Below are 21,269 nucleotides of genomic sequence, written 5' to 3' on the forward strand. Positions count from 1 at the left end.
AGAAATTAATTTACTAATATTAACCTGGAGTGACCAGAGGTGATGCACTACCTTGAGAAGCACTGCAATATTTTGCCTACATTTCTACTATTATTTTTTATATCGTATTACCAAAGAATTCACACATCATATTTAATGTATTTGATATGAGGTTTGCAATTCATAAACACATTTTGTAGATTTTGGGCAATTACTATAAAATAATGATGATTACATCCTTCCTTATAAATTAAAGGCAAAGAAGGTGTATCCACCAGACTCCTACACAATCTATCAGCAGTTGGCTGTCTTATGTACTGTCTGGTTGCATAAACCAAGCTGATTTACAGTATTACTAATGTAAAATCACTAGAGTTGAAGTAGAATGGCAGAGCCTCAAAACAGCATATGTGAGGACTACAGAATATATGCGGTCAAGCCAGGTATGGAAATAAGGACCACAATGAAAGCTGCTGGTGGAATGCAGAAGTCCAGGAAGTCATCAAAAGAAAGAGTGCAGGAAAAAGCTGGAGACAGAAAAAAGACAGACCAGGCTAGGAAGTAATATTGGCTGGCTAACAAAGAAAAACAAAAAAAGCAGACAGGAATATGGCCTCACTGTGCAGGTTACAAATTATTTAATCCAAAACGTAAAATACCATATTAAAAGAAATAAAAATGCATATAAAAGAAGGCAAGAGCTTTCACATCTACAAAGAGATGCGTCATCAGACCACTGAGTAACTGCTGCACGTAACTGAGGTTATATAGCTTAACTGCATGTTTAAACATCAGGAATTACCTATGCAAACCCCTGGAACCCAAATGGAGGCTTTAAAGAGACACACTCTCATTAAGACCATGGCCGTCAGGCTGCAAGGTAATAATCCAACACACTTCCACCTGCTCTGTCTTACTCATAACATCACCCAAACGTCTATTAAAACTCATTAAATACATAACCTGAAAGGCAAAGACATGATCTATACTGGTACTGCTAAATATGTTTAGCTAGTGCATTTGTAGTTACTCCCCTACGGATCTCATAGACATGTTCACGTATTCTTTTGCTGAGAAAGCAGTTGGTTTTCCCAACATAAAATGCTGGACATTTCCTGCAATCTAAACAAGATGCACCAAATTCCTACTTGAACAGTCAGCATATAAAGTAAAATTAAACAACCTGCCAGGTCTGGATGTAGAAAAGTATTCCCATTTTCAATACAAAGTGCAAACTATACAGTTCCTACAGCAAAAAGTGACTGTGATCTGTAAGGTCACCTTTTTGGTTGATGTCTGATCTTTTTATTCTTAAAAGTAAAAGATGGAACTGTCTCAGCGATTTATCTTCTCTTGTTATCCACTGTCAAGATATTCCATTTCTTCCTCACAATGTTACAAATCTGAGACACATCTGATGTAAAAGTAACACATAATCTAAAATGACTATTCTCCATGTGTCTAACCACCCTAGATGCAACTGCATTATGTTGCATACAATGCTTTGTAAAACGGGGACGCTCTTAGTTTCCCCTGTCCACAACTTCCACTGTTAACTTAAAAGTCATATAATTTTCCTTATACCCTCTATCAATTAGTTCATCGCCAAGAGAACTCATATTTTGAAAAAAAATAGTCATTCATCACTTATCAACCACATGGCCTGTCCTTTAACCGCATTCCTAAATGTGTAGCCCAGATGCATGCTGGTCCATTGCAGTAGTATACATTTTCTACACGCCTTTCTATGAAAGTCATCAACAACCACACCATCTGCTCTGTTTGAGCACAGAAATCAGGTAGAGGTGTGCTCTATCCTCTTTTCTATTTGCATTATATTTTGAACCACTGGCAAAGAAAATAAGGGAGTCAGAAATTCAAGGATATAATTGGTATGGTAGTCAAGAAAAGCTGGCTCTACTTGCAGATATTTTATACCTGATAAAAACCAGAAAGAGACATTATAATGTTGTGGAACATTTTGAAACAGTTATCTTTTTGGGATACAAAATTAATAAAGCTAAAACAAGGGCAGTAGCGGTAAATTATGGACCCACTCACAAATTGGTTTAGCAGAATCCAAATTTATGGGGGATGATAAAATTAAGCATTTAGGAGTATGGATTAAAAATGGTACTGGTGCAGCAGCTAAGGATATGTGGGAAGAGACTAAACAAAAGACAACCTAACTGGAAGCTCTATTATATGGATATGAATAGTAAGATACAAGCAGTTAAAATGGTTTTTAGCCCCTTTAGTCTTCTAAACAGATCAGGCATATTTTTATCAACCAGAGGAGAAGTTGTAGATAGCAATTAATAAAGAGGGGAAGATGGCAAGAGTCAAGTGGGACAAGCTGATTCTTCCAAAAGAGCAAGGCGGAGTGGGATTGCCCAAATTGAAGGGGTATTTCAGAGCTACACAGTTAAGGCTCTTATACATAGCACAGGCAGAAACCTATAATTCAAAGTGAAAAGGGATGATAATGAAATAGGGGGGCTCAAAAAATAAGGAGAGGTTGGTACTTTGGATGCAGACCTTTAAGGAGAATAACAATAATCATACAGGAATATTATATTCATAAAGTAGCTGTAAATAGTCTAAGAACTAAGCCAACAAAGGAATGGAGAAAGGAGATTCTGTTGATAGGGATTGCTGCAACTAGGGAAACAGACAATAGGGGGCTGGAATTTATTGGAGAAAACTGGCAAAGGAGCCAAGGTATTGGCAGCATATAACTAGAAAGGTAATAGAATGGGAAGATGCCAAGAATTTATTTGGACTGCAGGTTAGAGATTGATGTCATTCCTTGATAGGGAAGTATAGGCAAAGAGAAAGAAATAGGGGGGTCCTAACTGAAAAAACAGCACTGGCAGAGTTTTTAGCAGAATCTAAAACTGAAGTTGCTGTTAAAAAAGGAGTATATTAGCACAGCACGCAAAATACTGCAAGATAACTAAGAATCAGTCAGATGAGTTTAGAAAGGATTGGGAAGAGAGATTGGATAAGCAATTTACAAAGCATCAATGGGGGGAAGATATGTTTGTCTCCCAAATATGCAACAAAATCTAGAAGATTTAGGATTTTTGCTTGGAATGTTTACATAAATTTTTTTTGCCCCAATAAACTCCACAGAATTTTTCCTCAGGTAGACAACAAATGTTGGAGGTGTGATAGAGAAGAAAGTGGTAATCAAGATCATATTTTCTAAGAGTGTAATGAGTTAGCAGACTTTAAGGATTCCCTGCAGACTACTCTGTCAGAGATACTGGGTGTGTAAATTGGTGTAACTAAAGGAAATTATATTTCTGAGCTATAAAACAGAATCAGAATTGTCTAGACATAGCAAGTCTAATTATGGTGGCTGCCAAAAACGAAATTACTAGAAAATGGAAATCAAAGACTAAACCAACTGTACTAGAAGTAGTGAATATAGAAACAGAGATAAAACAACTGGAATTGTGATCTTTTAAAAACGGTAGGATCAAATTACATAGGACAAAATGGGAAATGTTGGAATAAATACATACAGGGGAGGAATGAGGTTTAAAAGAATGCAGGATTTGAATGAGCTATGTAATGTTTGACTGACAATGACTAGGTAGATTATAAAATGTGATGAACAAAGTCTGCAACTAAAATGATGTCAATATGATTTGTTTTCATTTTTGCAAACGTATGACTATTATCATGTATGATAAGGATTTAAGAAAAAATGAGCATCTTTCACAAGTAAAGGAAGGGGCTTTAACAGTTACTGAATATGATTTCTAATGGATCTTCAAAGTTTGATCAAAACCCAACAACCCTAATTACAACTGCTCAACTAGCTAAAACATATATACTGTATCTAACAGTTACACTCAAGCAATTGGAAAGCAAGTGGACAGGTATCAAGCAGCCAAAGGGAATATGGCTTTTAACAGTTTCTGATGAGACTAATTAAAAAACATTCTCATTAAAATTCCTTATTTTCTTTCACTCCAATGCCTTCCTAAGAGTTTTATCATGCGTTCTTTAATCTTAGGTAGGTACAATGCCATCAGTAAAGTTTCTTGCATCCTTGATATTTTTAACAAATGCAAAAATATTTCAGTAGCACAGCTGACACTGAATATTAGTATTTTGTATCTCCTAAAACCTATTCAGGTGAAGACAATTTTGAGGATTCTACTATGAGTGAGATTTAATTTTCTCAACACTTTAACCAATAGTCTTACGTATGGGTCATCCACTACTGTTTTTCCTACTTTATACTTCCACTAGCTCATCAACACACAGATCCTAATTTCCCCTGGGTTCTTAGCATAATTTCTATGCGTAAAAACTTTGACATGGGGCCTGCTACTTTTGCAATAATGTTTACTTTTCTGGAAGCTCTCTAGCTGTTCTTAAAATGACTGAACATTTATGCAATTAAAAAATGATAGACAATACTTAAGCTAAGAATTCTAGTTAGTATATGTTCATAATTAAATACATTAAGTGGATAGCAATGGCAGATGCATTAAAAACAGACTGTTTGTCCAAGCAATAATATACTAATTGGCACTAAAACCTTGTTAAAATCAAAGGCATTCAGATAATGATTTCTTTTTTTTTTTAAATGTTGCTGCATAAAATGACATTAAAATATTTTTTACACTAAAATTTAAGCGGAGGCCTCTCTAATGCCTTTTACATATGAGCACAATCTAGATGAGCTTTGCAAGTTGTTTTTCCCATACTTCATGAAAATACACCAAATCATTTTAAAAGATGCAGCCTTTTATATTCAAAAATATCCATAAATTAAAAGTAGTCTTTGGATATTAAACATTATAATGGTCAATAAAACAGTTAAACACTATAGTACAATAAGTGAAGCAAAGTGTTTAGTGTATAGCATACATGTTCCATTCCTGCAGTGCTATTGAGTCACATCCAACTTCTATAGCTATCCTATGAACAGCCCCTGCCATCCACAGCGTTTACTAGGCACGTAAGGACCAAAAGTAGGTTGTTAGGTGTGCATGACAGGGAAGAAAGTCCTATGGACAATTTTAGGGTTGTTAATCTCCCTACCACATATGGGGATGTGGGGAACAAAGCACCCAGAGAAGGACATGCCACACCTCACTAAGGGTATGCCAATCAAAAAACTTACTGATGACAGGCAAAAAGGCTACTTACCATGCCACGCTGACCCCCCATTTAGCATCTTACAGGCTTATCTACAGTTCTGATACATGTATCAAAAAGTAAACGGCTCCAATACCACCCAATTTAAATATAGCAACAAAACAGACAATAAAGTCAGAAGTAAAGACTACTGCACATCTATTTTTTCTGTAGTGGGTGCTTTAAACCACAACAAACAACAACAATGCAAATCACCCTCCACTTCTTCCTGCAGGCCATGTCTGAATGTAACTACCAGCTTGAAAGGCACCAAACACACACCTCTGAAAGATCATGTCACAAATTACAATAAAAAAAAAAAGAGAGGTTTAGGACATTCCAGAAGACTTACAGTTGCACACTGTATATAAAAGTTATCATTTTCAGACAAGGTCCAGAACACTCCCGGGTCACATCCAGAAAGAGATTTGATGGTTAGATTAGAATCAGATGGTATTTCTTACTGGTGAATAATGCATCTACCCACACACCATGGGTTTTGATGTCATATCTAGGGGAGGCCCAGGATGATAACACATCAGTTCCAAAAGGCACATTTTAATGAGCCGATACAAAATGGCTGCACTTTCACCTACCCACTAGCACGTTAGAAAACACCACGAATTGGAGTAAATACTGGACTTCCACAAAGTATGTTTAAGAACACAGAAGTTTGGCTTAATGGCACAGAATGAGGAGAGGTTGATATTAATGGATGTAAACCCTGGCTGATCGAGGAGGAAAGATCAAGGGTTAGAGTGGCATTCTTACTTAAAGGAAATGTCCTGTAAGATGTGAACGTGTGCTTATTAAGTGATATTAAGTTAAAGTAAAACATATTTATGTACTGCATTTGTATGCATATTGCTGTTGCATCCCGTAGAGACAGGGACAATTTAATATATTTTCTTTTTTTATTGAGAGATTTCCGTTTACTTTTTGTGGAATGGAAAACTTTCTTACAAAAGTATTCCAGTGTTCCGTTAATGGTTAAATTCAGAGACCTTTTGTAATTAAAAGGTCAGTTTCTTCAAATTGTATTCTATTCTATCAAAAAAAATCCTTTTTTCCTTTTCCATTGTAGTAAAAAGATAAAAAAATAAATAAATAAAACTGGACAGAACAACTGCAGTCCTAGTATGCAAATCGGAACATTAGTTATACAACAAACACTAAGTGAAAGATGTAAAGTAGTTGTGCAAGAACTTAATCTGTAAGAGAACGACTGAGGAACTAAGAGAATGGATCAAAGCAGAACTCCTTTTGAACAAGTGTGTAGTATTAATCAACATAAGAAGATTTTCATTGCAAGAAGTAATTCTGGGAATCTCTAGAGACCCAAGAGAAAGTGTGATTAAGAGAAGATGATTTGCCAAGTAAAACAGTTTGAAAGAAATGTATTAAACAAATTAAACTAGTAGCACTGAAGAAAGATATTTAAACTAGAATGGGAAAATAATAAGGTAACAATGTTTTTCTTCAAGTGTAGTGGGTGGCACAGGGCTGCATTGGTTAATGTGCTGCTTCACTCCAGCATTCCTGGCTGAGGTGCTTGTGTGTGTGAAGTCCGTATGTTCTTCTTTGGTTCATGTTGATTTTTGCTTTAAGCTAAAGCATGACTACTCATAAATGGGATTACATCATTCATGTTGGCTGTATTTAGATTTCAGCCCACACTCTTACTTGGGCCTCAGAGAGGTGGATCCAATCCCAAGATAAAGCTCCCATCTGCCAAAAGTCACACTATCTATAAAATCCACTTAGGTTTAATGCAGCAAATGCACTTAAATATGCATGTCTTTTCAAATTCTTTCCTCACTGTTGTGCTAGTCTGTAACTGTAAGACTAAGAAAACTGTTAAGTTTTCCAAAAATGGTTACCATTATGAAGGTTTTTACTCATTACTTGACAAGACCTATATGCCTACGTGCAGTACAACTTCTCTAAACTGCGTTTTTCTTTCCCAGCATGCACTATGTGGCTATCTGGACAAATCATACTTTTGCATTTTTTCATTCAATATAGCCATAAGAAAAGCTATGAATAATGGCATTACTTATTCAGAGCTTATACCTGTGTTAAAGAATTTTTCTATTATAGAAGTACTGTTATATTTAGTAAATCCCCCAGGTAAAGAATATATTGTGCTTTGAGACAAATAGAGTGCCGTGTATATTTTAGGAGTTCTAAAAACGAGTAGCATACAGGTGCCATCTAAGATTGATCAGTTGCTTGTCAATAAACATTACAAAACTACCCAGGAGATTTATTTCCTTGACATGTGCCACACTGGAGTACATCTTCTGCTGATGTTTGTGACACTGACTACTTACCCAATATTTCCATTCTATCTGAACGATCCTTACTCGTGGCTCATTACCTGCCTCAAGTTTGTTTTCTCCCTCTAATTTTCATCCTTGTTTTCCAACTTGATTTTGTCTATTGCGTTTCTTGTTTTCATGCACACACACAGGCTGTTGTTTTCTTCTTTCCTTTTCCCTTTTTGTTAAGATCAACCCTTGCATTTGTTTTTATGCTCTGGTTTCGCAGATTCTTTTCCTGCCCTATCATTACAACTAGTCTTCCCTGGGTAAAACTCCAGGTTAATATTACCGGACTTGCTTTGCATACGAGCCTTTGCTTCCTCCTTAATGAGGTACCAGGATTTGCTTCCTCCTTAATGAGGTACCAGGCTTCATACCTCTCTTGTACTTTAAACTGGTATCAGGGTCTGTTGTTAAAGCAGTCCACACAACAACTATGTATAAACCTAAAAATTCTGTCCATCCAAATTAAACTATTATCTGAGTTTCTACCACACATTTTACACTCAGGCAACATTTTAAGCATTTTGTTTCTAGTCATCTTTGAAGTAATTTTCACTTCATTTTAAGCTCTGTGTACAAAATATGGCACTCTTGTCTCTTAACACCCCCCGTCACTCACCACACTTTTTGGTTTGTTTGCTTTATACTAAAGAAAAGTGAAGCTCAGTCAGACATCACTACCATCTTTCCAAATGAAAAATGCAGGGTTAGCTGAAGCATTCTGAACATGTTGTAATAATCAAATTTGCTTTTAACTTAAAAGTCAAATGCTGTTTTACTCATCAATTATCTACTTCAAATATCAAAACAAATGAAACAATAGTACATAAATAAATAAAATTATTGCATTTAGACATAGGGATATAATCTCCCCCTTTTACTCAGCCCTCATTAGGCCAGCCACTGTCGATAATTCCCCATCTGGAATGCATCTGACTAGACACACTCCACAACCAGAGCACCCACATATATTTTTATTAAAAGTATACAAGGCCTAAACAATATGTTCTACATGAACCAACTCAAAAGCATTGTCACTATACTCAGTATCTTACAAACTTAAGAGGTGAATTGTGTCTGGCATACAAGATATGTTCCGAACCAATACTGATGGATTTACTGCACATTGGCAAGTCAAATGGCATCAGAAATACTCTGTAAATGGATCTAAACCTCTTCTACAATATCAGCAGAAGAGTTTGGAGGGGTATGTGCATCTCCCCATCCATGTAAAACAAAGCTCAACCCTGTCCACCTTCAAGCACAACATGGACCTATGGATGGGAAACAGAAAATCTACCCCAGGACTGCCTCCTATATCACTAATGGAGAAAGGCGGCTCCTAAATGCTTTATCCCATGCATGGGTCCCCTTGGATTGTCTACGGTATGATCCCAATTATTGTCACTAGGGGTAATATACAATTAATTGATCATGTGATGGGCAAGGCCAACCCAACACCAAAAAGGATAGGTTAATTCAAGCAGCAAAAGGGAAATTGGCTAAGCTTAAAATTGCCCCCAAGTGCAGTTAGCCTACTACTCACCTATGAACCTGAAAAAATATTCATTAAAACTAGTTCCAACAAGAAAAAAAATTTAAACCACTATAAACTCATAAAAGGATGACCTAATACATGTATACAGTAAGTTGCACACAGATATAAGCAAAACACAACCAATGCAACAGCTTGTTCACACTATTAAGCTGAGCCTACCTAAAATGTGGAGAGTTCTCAGAAACATATTACAGTTGTCATTAACACCAAAATAATGTTTTTTTTTTAATTTATACAAAATTTCACAATGTGCTGTTATCTCCTACCACAGAAAAGTTGCACCAATGGTCTGGGACAAAAGTAAGTTTTCTTTTTCCTGCTAAATGCAACAAAAATATGGCAGCAGGAACTATATGATTTTCAAAGATGTGGTCATCTTACCAAGTTAATTTTATACTTTACAGACGGTTTACAGTAAACACACCTGTCAAAATTTGTTACATTTTGTCCAGCATTGTAAATGTACAACACATTGAATTAATGCAGTGAATAAGTGGTCACAAAATGTCTCAAGAGAGAGAGGTTGCAGATTTCTTGTGTTGAAACAAAAATTAACAGACTACACCAAAGATGCTGTCTTAAATACAGCTATCCAACACCCCATTCATTCTGCTTTGTAGGTCACCCAAAGTAGAAAGGGTAGTCTTTGGTGATGGGATGACAGTTATGCAAGTTATAAGGAGAATGATATAAAACAAAGAGAACTTCTTTTCTGTGCTGAAATCACAGCAGCTAGTAAAATGGAAATATTCTGCACAGAGACATCAGCAGAAAAAATATGAGTAAAGAAACTGCAAAAACATTAAGATGCCTGTTCTTGCTACACCATTCCTTCATGGATATCAAGACGTTAAGTGACCTCAAAACACACTGCTTCAAATTACCATCAGAAACTTACATAAACCAAACTATACACATAAAATTCTTCCTTCAGTCGTTTATTTTTAAGGAAGGACTGTTAAAGAAAACTTAGCAGAAGCAACTAGGCCTTCTGACTAAATCCTGAAAGTTTTCAAGACTAATTCAAGAGGCAAATTACCAGTCCATCTGGCACACTGGTGAAAAGCTCCTCCCATTATACAATTAAAGGATTAAATTGTGAAGTTAATCCAGTTAACCAAGAAAATAACCCAGATGAAGTTACTTCACAGTCTGTTATGCTGCTTGTAAAAACATCTGAAATAGTTTGAAAAATGCAGATATAGACTACAAATCCTGCATGTTATGCTGCTTCTACAAATCCTGCATGTTATGCTGCTTGTAAAAACATCTGAAATAGTTTGAAAAATGCAGATAGACTACAAATCCTGCATGTTATCTTCCAAGTAAAACTCAGAACAGGTGTTTCATAAGTATTAGACAGTTCCAAAAAAATTTCTTTGTCGTTCAATGCAATGTTATTGCTAGACCAGTTAAGAACAAACCAGCTCGACATTTACTCATCTTTGCTACAAAAAATGCACAAAATCATTGCATATGTTTCAAATTTAATATTGGATAGCATCCTTTTCCTAACCCTAAACTGGCAATCTTCATAACGTCTAACAAAGATGGGTAATACAAGACAAATCAAAGAGAAGTGAATCAAAGAGAAGTGCAAGTTGCTTCCAGGGAACACAAAATTTTACAATGTACATAAAATGTTGAAAGTACCACAGTGGGCTAAATTCTTCAAAGACAAATGTACCTACAGTTAAACTTACTAAATGATGACGCTCGTTAACAACCCATAACCTTAACCCTATGTGATAAATTCTCACACCCTTACCTCTCAACATTAAACTAAACTAATCAAGGCCTCAAGCATTGTCAAGAGGAATACAAGTGTATGTGTTTGGATTACAAAAGGACTACACTGTTTCAGTCCTTTTAAAGGATTATTCTCTTGTCCTCGTATAATATAATATAATATAATATACTATCACCAGAAGGACAATATATAGCAGTTACATCTCTAAAGAGGTGTGCTCCTTCAGGAGATCTGAAAAACTTGGCCTACCTACATCAACAAAGTTAAAAAAATGGAGTATTACAACGATTAACTCTCAACTATCCGGCAGCTACCTACAGTTACTATTTATTCATTGCCAGTAAAAGTACACTGTAGTGTCAACCATCCTGCAGCTACCTACAGTTAATATTTATTCAATGCCAGTAAAGTACACTGTAGTGAAAGATTATATTTTTTGAATTCAATCTAAACTGAACAAGGCTCCACCACATTGATCTCCGGTGTAACGATGCATTCGGAGTCACAAAGTAGGCAAATGAAAGCAGAGGGAATCATACTTTGAACTAAATGCCTGGGGCCATTAAAGGGAAACCGACTTAGGAAAGTGTCAGCCTTTTCATGTAATACTGCACATATGTTAGTTCAAATTAATCAATATCTGTTAACATTTTTTGAAAGCTTACAGCATATTTTTCTTAAATAAAACTTTTCTGCTGAAGACTGACAACAAAAACACATTTGTAATTACAGCTTTTGCAGCATCACATTCCATTACAGCTCAGTAGGAGACACTACAACACTGCCAGACTAAGATTTTCAGTCACTCGATATACTATCAGGACAAGGACAAAGGCAGAACCAGCCTAACTTGCAACTGTACTAACTTTAATTCAATAAAAACAATCCAGCAGCAACTTAGTTTCACCTAAAATTTCACATTACATGATGCTGCCAAGAGTGAGTTTCAAACTCTTGCCCATCCCAACAGAGAAAGAACTGACTAAGAGAAAGAATGCAAAGATCACCAACTGAATCATTTGTTACTTATGAATAAAGAATCCGAAACAGGAAACTGCCATAAAATACAGACTTAAGTAGTCCATCACACTGTTCTGAAAAAGAGTATATTTTCATCGTTTTATATAGGTCCCCCACACTGTTCTGAAAAAGAGTATATTTTCATCATTTTATACAGGTCCCTCATAAAATATAGGTCCTGTACCAACTAAATGTTTTAATCATTTTCCCAATTATTGACAGATGGCTGCTTTCAAGGATTACCAACAATTATAAATTGCTCAAGAAAAGATTTTAACAAGGATGTTAAAAAGCAGTCCAAACACTTCAACTTCTTAGCCTTTACAGGTTACAAAATATATTGCAATATTTTCGTATCTGTACTACTGACCACACAACTAAACTTCATAATTAAAACAATGTCAGTGGAAGACTCCCGGCATAAATCTTTCATACTAATCATTCGGCACTCTTCTGTTTCTATCACAAAATGCATACCAAGGCATTTCAGTAAATCAACTAAAAGATTGACTCAACAGACAGATTTCTTATGCAGTTAACACTTTGCTTCAGTTGGTCTCAGTGAACTTTAAATGGGGGTTGCTACCACAAACTCATCAGTAGGTTCAGAATGCCACAACTGAGAACAACTTAATCAATATAATAAGTTTTTATTAATAACAAAAATACTGCTATGCACAGCTATGGCCTTTCAAGCATGATCTGCGAGTGTTTGTTACAACAATCCACTACCAATCCTTGCAGAACTATACTGACTATGAAATTTCAACTAGAAAATGAATTGCTGCAACTTATCAAATACATAAAATAAATTACTAGCAATAACCAGTTTTACCGATAATCGTTCTTTTCTAAAACACTTTTCCTGGTAAGGGACATAGTTATAGCTATCTTACTGTAGACCAGACTTTTTAATCACCAACAACAGTCTCCATATCATTTTATGGGATCCTCAGGTGCTCCCAATCAAGTGTGAGGTGCAAGACATGACCCATCTAGGTTGGGCTTGCCACTAGGTCTACTCTTAGTAGGCTATGCCTTGTATACCTACTATGGCAGGCATCTAGGAGCACCCACATAAGGCACTCAAACCATATCAACAGTCTCCCCTCAACAGACAAGAAGAGTAGCTTTATATCAAGATAATTCCAAAGTGCTGGCTTCCTCACAAAGCACCCTCATTTCTCCATGGTGTATTCATTATCTCATCCTTTCAATCATTACCCAAAACTCATGACCAAGGGTAGGGAAGGGGATAGACAGTGAGTAGTAAATTAAAAGCTTCACCCCATGATTCATTTGCTTCACTGCCACAGCACAGGACAAGACCTGCAATACTGCTACCTCCATTCCAATCTGCTGGTCAGTCTCCCCATCTTCTTTACCTTCACTTATGAGCAAAGTCCAAGGATACATTAACTTCTCCACCTGCGCTAACCCATTCTCAAATTTTACTCAAGTTGGGATAAATATCAAGTGCATAAACAGGGAAAGAAAAACTCAACGCTGATTATGAAGATGGAGTTCTGTGAAAGAAATGTTAGGCCACAGGCAGATTAAACCTTCCATTATGCAGAAATAAAAATTCCTTGTGCAAAATATTGTAACCTATATATAACTGTGATAAAGACAATGTTACTCACGGACTAGAATACCCATACGCAGAAAAACAATACGACAGTTATATACCTTTTTCACAATGATGCTACAATTGCAATCAATAGGATACTATATAAAAAATAAAATAAATAGTGCACTCTAACAAAGCCAAAACAATCAGATTTAGTTATAACCCATCTGCCTCAACATTGCATGAAGTACTAAAATTTCTTATTTATCATATGCACAGTTTATTTTTTTAATTGTCATTTTACTTCTAAACTATCATATTTCAGCAAATTATATTTTACACATAATTACTGACAGACAACATTACAAGAATATCTATATCATTCTAGAGAAATACTGGAGGAGAAAATGGCTGTAACTACAGAAATTATTATTTGCAGCTCGGAGAAAGGATGTGAACTGCCTAGACAAAGTGAGGCCAGTTTTGCTGGCTGCCAAAAAAAGTAATTGCTATAAAAGAGAAATCAAAATCTAAACCAACTGTATTTGAAGTACTGAATGCTGTAAAGGAGATGAAAGACACAGAAGAGGAATCTCGACTAAAGGGAAGAAGCAAAGTACATAGAAATAAATTGAATCTGTGGGAACAACACATGCAGAATAATGTTCAGGAGAAATGATGTTTAAGGGAAGGCAGGAACTGAATGATTTTTGAAATGCTGGACAAAAAGACAGTTGTTATAAAGAAAGAAAACATGCTATGTACAGTGTGTAAACGGAAAAAAAATGTTATTATGGTTTGTTTTCCTTTCTGTTAATGTGTGCCTATGTCTTAAATGATACCTAATAAAAGGTATTTTTAAAACTATTTTATCACTCAGTAAGCTGCCCACACTGAATTATGTGCAAGAAGTCAATGAAATATGAAAGAAATGAATAATAGCCTTGTACTGGTTATGTGAAATTAATTCCCTATTGTGCAAGTCTTACTGTTGCAAAATTTATAAGCAGCTCACACTATTACATTTATTAAAGATCTGCTCCACTATGCAAATGAGGCAGCTGGTTTCTAAAGCAAACCCCAACCTATGTCCCTTCAACACAGAACTACCTGGCAGATGATGGAAGCAGACTGACAGAAGACGGGCATGAATTGTTACTAGACAGACAGACTGGTTTCTGGAACCACAGGATATTGCACCTCTACTCAGTACTTATTTTTGCTGCAGTTGCATCAGACCTACATTTGGAAGCATGCAACTGCACAACCTAGAAGCTACTGTTCCAGTCCCCACAAGGCACTTAGTATTTATCACCGTTTGACAAGAGATCCAATATTTTCACACCAGTACTAAATGGAAGTTCAAATTACTACATACATATGCACATAAGGTATTTTGAGTGATGTTCTAATCTAACGGAACTTCTTACTATAAATATATAGAACTTTTATCAACTTTGGTTCCCTAAACTAAATAAAACAAATGAATGAAGTGAGATGCAAATGCACATGTTACTTTGGTAAGATAATCTCACACTGACTTCACTCCCCACTCTCTTCTATACATTATTGTTACTTTAATGATGTTAGTCGCCCAGCTATCAAAGTTTTGTTAAAATTGTTTTGTAACCTTTTCATACTGTCTCCCCTGTAATCTATTATGTTTTAGACTCCATTTCCCTTGCCTGGCTTTCCTAAAGTCTATCCCTTCTACTAAACCTGCCTGTGCTCATCTCACACTTACTCTGCATCTACAGAAAAGCAGTCCAAGCACTCATCTTCTAACACATACACTTGAATAACTAAGACCGAGTCTTGCACGTTACTCTTTACCTGATTATTTGTAATCGCACATATTCACAGATTATCACACTTCTGAAGTTAGAATGACCCCATAGCAATAAATAAATACTCAATTAATTTATACTTCATAATAGGGTAGACTGGTTTCCTACTGACCCTTTACAACCACAACATGGCCTCATGAGAGTAACAGTAAAATGCAGTTAGCACACAGTGTTAACATTTTTATGAACATTACAAACAGTGAAAACGTTTTTAGTCCCTTTAGCTTTGTACATAAGTCAGGCGTATTTTTTTTATCAACCAGAGGAGAATTTGTCGATGGCAATTAACAAAAAGAGTTGAAAGATTTTATTTGGGAGGAGAAGAGAGCAGACGTCAAGTGGGATAAGTTGATCCTACCAACAGGAAAAGATAGTTTGGGATTAACTGATTTGAAGGGTTATTTCAGAGCTACACTGTTAAGGCTGCTATACATAGCACAAGCACAAAGCTATAATTCAAAGTGTAAAGGGATGACGATGATGAAACAAAGAAAAGCTCAAGAAATAAGGAGAGACTAGGATTTTGGATGCAGATTCTTAGGGAGAATAACAATCATACAGAATTTTATATTCATAATGTAGCAGAAAGTATTCCAAGAACCAAGACAACACAAGAATGGAGAAAGGAGATTCTGCCGATGGGGATCACTGCAATTAGAAGTACAGACTATGAAAAAAGGGGATGGAATTTACTAGAGAAAACTGGCAAAGGAACCAAAGTATTGGGAGCAAATAATTAGAGAGGAAAAGACAATAGAATGGGAAGAGGCCAAGAAAACATTTGGACTGCAGGCTAAAAGTCACCTTCCCTATCAAGGACTGATATCACAGTATAGACAAAGAGAAAAGAATACGGGGATCCTAAGCAAAAGAACAGCAGTAGAATGTAAAACAGATGCTGCTGTTAAAAAGGTACAATTGGTAGAGCATATAAAATGCTGCATGATAACTATAAGAATCTATCAGAGGAGGTTAGAAAGGATTGGGAAGACAGACTGGACAAGCAATTCACAGAGAAAGAGGAGGATATATGTATGGCTCCTAAATATGCAACAATGTCTAGAAGATTTAGGATTTTTGCTTGGAAGGATTTGTATAGGTGCTTTTATAACCCCAAGCAGATTATAAATTACAGAACTGGAATTACCTAGACTTGGTAAGGCCTTGCTGAGTTGAATTCTAGTGGCTGCCAAAAAAGCAGTTAACAGAAAATGAAATAAAAAGTGTAAACCAACCATACTAGAAGTGAATATAGTAACAGAAATAAAAGAACTGGAAGTGGAATCTTTAGAAAAGGGTAGAAGCAAATTACATAGAAAAGATGGGAATTGTGGGAACAATACATGCAGAATAATGTTTTGGAGGAATGAGGTTCAAGGACGGCAGAGACTGAATGAGCTATGTAATGCCTGATTAACAGTGACTGTATAGAAGATTACATGTGATGTATAATGTCTGCAACTGAAAATATGTCAATATATTTGTTTTTCCATTTAAGTGTATGATTGCCTATTTCACAAGTGATAATCCAATACAGATGTTTCTTTCTCATTTTTTTTTTAAGGTCTTGGCCTCTACAAAGAAGCTACTTTGGAGAGGCTGCTGCAATGCATAAATATTCTGTTGTTGCTAAAGAAGGGGTATAAGTTGGACTGCTAAATGCAGCCAAAAACAAGTACTATAGATGCTCTGGATTGACAGAAGTATTAGAAACGATTGGGTGAGATTAAATGCATCTAGTATTAAGTAGCAGTACTATCTGTATTGGGCACTGTAAATGGTCAGAAATATTTGCACCTACCTTCCTAATCTATCTGAAATCTTAGGAGCTACCCTCAAGATACTGTTTTTGCAAACCTCAGGGCTTAAGGACAACACTCTCAAAATCATTCAGCCTAGAGGTTTTGTACTGTTTAGTCCTATCAGACGGACATACTTTCAGTGAAACTGTTTGCCTGTTATCTTCTTCTTTCAGCTGCTCCCATTAGGGGTTGCCACAGCGGATCATCTGTTTCCATTTCTTCCTGTCCTCTGCATCTTGCTCTGCCACACCACCCACCTCCATGTCCTCTCTCACCACATCCATAAACCTTATCTTAGGCCTTCCTCTTTTCCTGTTATCTGGCAGCTTCATCCTTAGCATCTTTTTCCCAATATACTCTGCATCCCTCTTCAGCACATGTCCAAACCAACATAATCTTGCATCTCTGGCTTTGTCTCCAAACCTTCCAACCTGGGCTGACCCTCTAATATACTTATTCCTAATCCTGTCCACCCTTGTCACACCCAGTGCAAATCTTAACATCTTTAACTCTGCCACGTCCAGCTCTGACTCCTGCCTTTTTGTCAATGCCACTATCTCCAACCCATATAACATAGCTGGTCTCACTACTCTCTTGTAGACCTTCTCTTTCACTCTTCTGGTATTAGTCTGTTACAAATCACTCCTGACACTCTTCTCCACCCACTCCATCCTGCCTGTACTCTCTTCTTCACCTCTCTTCCACACTCACCATTACTCAAAACTGTTGATCTTAAGTATTTAAACTCATCCACCTTTGCCACCTCTACTCCCTGCATCCTCACCATTCCTCTATCCTCCCTCTCATTCACACAAATATTGTTAATCCTGCTGACCTTCATTCCTCTTCTCTCTAGAGCATATCTCCACCTCTCCAGGGTCGCCTCCACCTGTTCCCTACTCTCACTACAGATCATTATGTTTGCCTGTTAACATAAGAACCCAAAACCGTATCCCTAAAACTCTTAACCTTAACTTAAACTGTAACCCTAACCCTATTTTTAATCTTAATCTCAACTTTAACCATAAAACTCTATTGTTAACTCTAAACCATGCTACAGTCTTCATAGATAGGTACTAGGCTATTGGCCCCTAGGACCTATAGAAGCCTAGCCAAACATTACCCTGGCTTTTGCCACACACGAAAATTATTTTCCTGTGCCCCTGTCAAGCAGAGCCACAGAAATGATCCCCGGGGTGAATTTCCTATCTCCCATCCAATCATCAAGATTTTACTTTAAGAGTGCTAATGAGGAGCTTTGTTTGATATAGATAGGTAGTTGTTCCAGAGTATGGGAAGTCTCTGAGACAGGAATCTATCTATCTAGCATGTTCAGAAAGCATAACTCACAGTTTCACTATTTTCAAAAAGCAGCCTCAACACCTCTCAACTGTCCAGATTTTTGGTCTGTTCTTCATAAAATGTGTGGTTTTCTGGCGAATCATTGGGGAGTGAGCTCATAAATAATAAACATTTCAGTTACAGACTCCCTGTCTTTCAGAAAATGCATGGTAATGCAAAATCTGTTACTGTAGCAACCGTCTAAATAAACTTATAAGAGTAGGGCCACTCTTCTATGGTACTACTACTGGTAGTTTTTAAAGAAGAAACGTTCTACAAATTCTGATCCTGGACTGGACCACATATTCATAAAATATCAGTCTCTCTCAAGACTACAACAATACTAGTATTCAAAGTTTCATACTGTAAAACATCTCGTGATCAATTTGTTTAGAAATATCTCAGCTACGGAAGTCGTTTACATATGATGGCAGATGCACCACAGTGAAAACTTGTATGATTAACTTATTTTAAATAATTACTGCCTGATAGCAGTCATTCAAAGTAAACTACTTTACTCATGGATAAACGAAACATTATACGACGAAGCCTTACAACACTCAACACAGTTTAATTCTACACCTCCCAAGTGTACTTTGCAAGAAAACAAGCTTTTTGCACATCTGCAAATTATAGGTCATAGTCCCAGTAACACACAACTACATGTCCAGTAACAAAAAAAATATATACACCGCAGTGCTGAGGAGAGTAAAGTAGCTGTAGCTTGTTTTACTTTAACATCACCTTAACCAGTTCTCCAGAAAGAACTGTCACTGAGCGAGTGTGATATTCCCCAATACAGTTTACCATAACATAATCACTAGATAGACATCCCCGTGCTATGCTCAGTTTACCATGAAAAGAACACACTGTTTTGCTATTATATTATAGCACTTTATACGATTGTCCTAGATGCTCTCTCTATTCCACGGTCCGGGTGGAGCTCTTACTACTGAAAACAGCGGAAGCATAAATACCAGTAGTATGAATAGAATTGAGTGCTGTAACATTCGGTTACAGTAACGGGATTCTAACCGGAGGACTTTAACATCACAGGCAGCCATAAACTAGATACCAAAGAGCCTATATTATTACAACCGCCGTAGGTACCTGTACAATACGCATACGTCTAACTCATATTTCCTTACCTTGCAGCGTACAGGAAAAGCCTACTGAAATATACACTGCATATCTCAGTTAAGAACTGGCCGCTGTTGTCGCCCTTTTCCTCACGTCACGGCGACTATTAAAGAATGTAGTTTATTTTTTTAATTTTTTTTTTATTTTTCCCCGCCCGCATACTGACATCAGAACCCCAATGCATGCACGCAGCCGCCCACAACATGATGTCAGCAATGCCGGGGGTTTGTTTACATTCCTCGTGGTGCTTATAACCCGGAACGTCTTTTCTTGCAACTGTTGTGAAGGAGTTTATTTTGTCGTCGAACTTAGTTTCCCCAGGAAACGTGTTTCAGTGATCGTTATTGTAGCATTATTCATTTCTTTACTTTGCAATCGCTGAATTTCATTTAAGCAACATATTTGTGGCACATTAATATGTTTTCAGCAGAGATCACCTTTTTGCTTTGATATGATTTACTTTGCCACCAGCCCACCGCTTTTCAATAATTCAGAATAAAGCGTAAACTAATGGATGACAAAGAACAACAAATAGGAACAAGATTGTAAGCATTTCTCTTATAAATTTAGAAAATTGCTAGACTAACCGGTCCAGCTTTGTATTGACATGCATTTTATAAGGATATGAAGTGCAGTTTGAAACTCAAATTAGACACTGCGATCGTCAGTTATTTGCTACAAAACCTTTTTTTTTACGTGGAGCAGTCCAAAATAGGAGGCAAAAATGTGGACATTTTACGAAATTTTGGATACTTTAGAAAGTCTAGTACTCCACACTTAGTGCTGCACAGCTTTGGGCGTGCCGTCAGTGTTTGGCAAGTCAAATGGTTGGGGATATCAAGGTAGACTGACAGACATGCTAATTGGCATGTCACCTCATGTAAATTGCTAAATATTCATGCGCACAACGAACTCCATCCTCGCAGAAATTATTACTTTTTCTCCTTTTTCAGGGGGGGGGGGGGGCGCTTCTGTACAGATGTGGATGCCTTAAGGCCAGCTGACCACACCAGTTCAGCACTGAAAAAGTGCTGTGCAACAGTGCTGCTACCCAGCCGTTAAAATGTAACAGTATTCTATCTAAATAAATAGAGTCTTGGTTGATGAGTTTCTTAATTCAGAGTGTTGTTGAAGTTATGCGGGTTCTGTAAGTCTGTAATAATAACTGTCTTTTACTAATTTTATAAGCATAGCTTCTTGAGTTTTTACAGGTACTCAGTATTAATGACAGCCCCTACCGTCTGCAAATGAATATTCATACGGATAAGCATAGCTTCTTGTGTTTCTACAGGTACTCAATAACGTCCCCTACCGTCCGTAAATTAATATTCATATGGTTGCTGCCTAGTCCGGCCTGGAGGCGTGTTTGGGGCGGGATTTACTACTGCACATCCTGCGAGGTACTACACTTGTAGATTACCCTTCCATATAGCCCATTGCTTAAACAGACTGAAAATAGAAAAGCAATTCATGTTTAAGTAAACTGAAGGGGAATGTAGCTATAAATAATGGGATGGGTTGGCAGCAGTCTGGCATTGCAACAGCAGTAAAGTAAGATGGATTTTTTTTTCTGACATTTAATTACATTTTCTCTACATTCTCAGGAGTACAGTCACCTGTATATAATCGATGGGTGCAAAGTCCGTTGTGAATATACAAATTGACAGGTCTTCTGTGTTTGGGCTGGTGTGATGCAGTTATTGTCAGCCAATCCATTTGCTAAAATGATTGTAAAATCAACATCGCTATGGCTCATTGCTTGTCTCTGAGGTGGT

The 21,269-nt window shown here is 36.8% G+C and overlaps 1 protein-coding gene across 2 annotated transcripts in view; it reads right to left on the reverse strand.

The window, feature by feature from the left end:
- INPP5K (inositol polyphosphate-5-phosphatase K) overlaps window positions 1–19,723 on the reverse strand; it is a 1,033,350-nt gene extending 1,013,627 nt beyond the window's left edge. The window contains exon 1 of one of the 2 annotated variants that reach the window (XM_044054345.1): window positions 19,503–19,723. The gene's annotated coding sequence lies outside the window, so the exon portion shown is untranslated. The remainder of the gene's footprint in view (window positions 1–19,502) is intronic. The other variant, XM_044054348.1, reaches the window with a different exon arrangement.
- Between the last annotated feature and the right edge of the window lie 1,546 nt (window positions 19,724–21,269).

Source organism: Protopterus annectens, chromosome 13.part0 (genome assembly GCF_019279795.1).
Source record: "Protopterus annectens isolate FY-2018-M chromosome 13.part0, PAN1.0, whole genome shotgun sequence".
NCBI classification, from domain to species: domain Eukaryota; kingdom Metazoa; phylum Chordata; order Ceratodontiformes; family Protopteridae; genus Protopterus; species Protopterus annectens.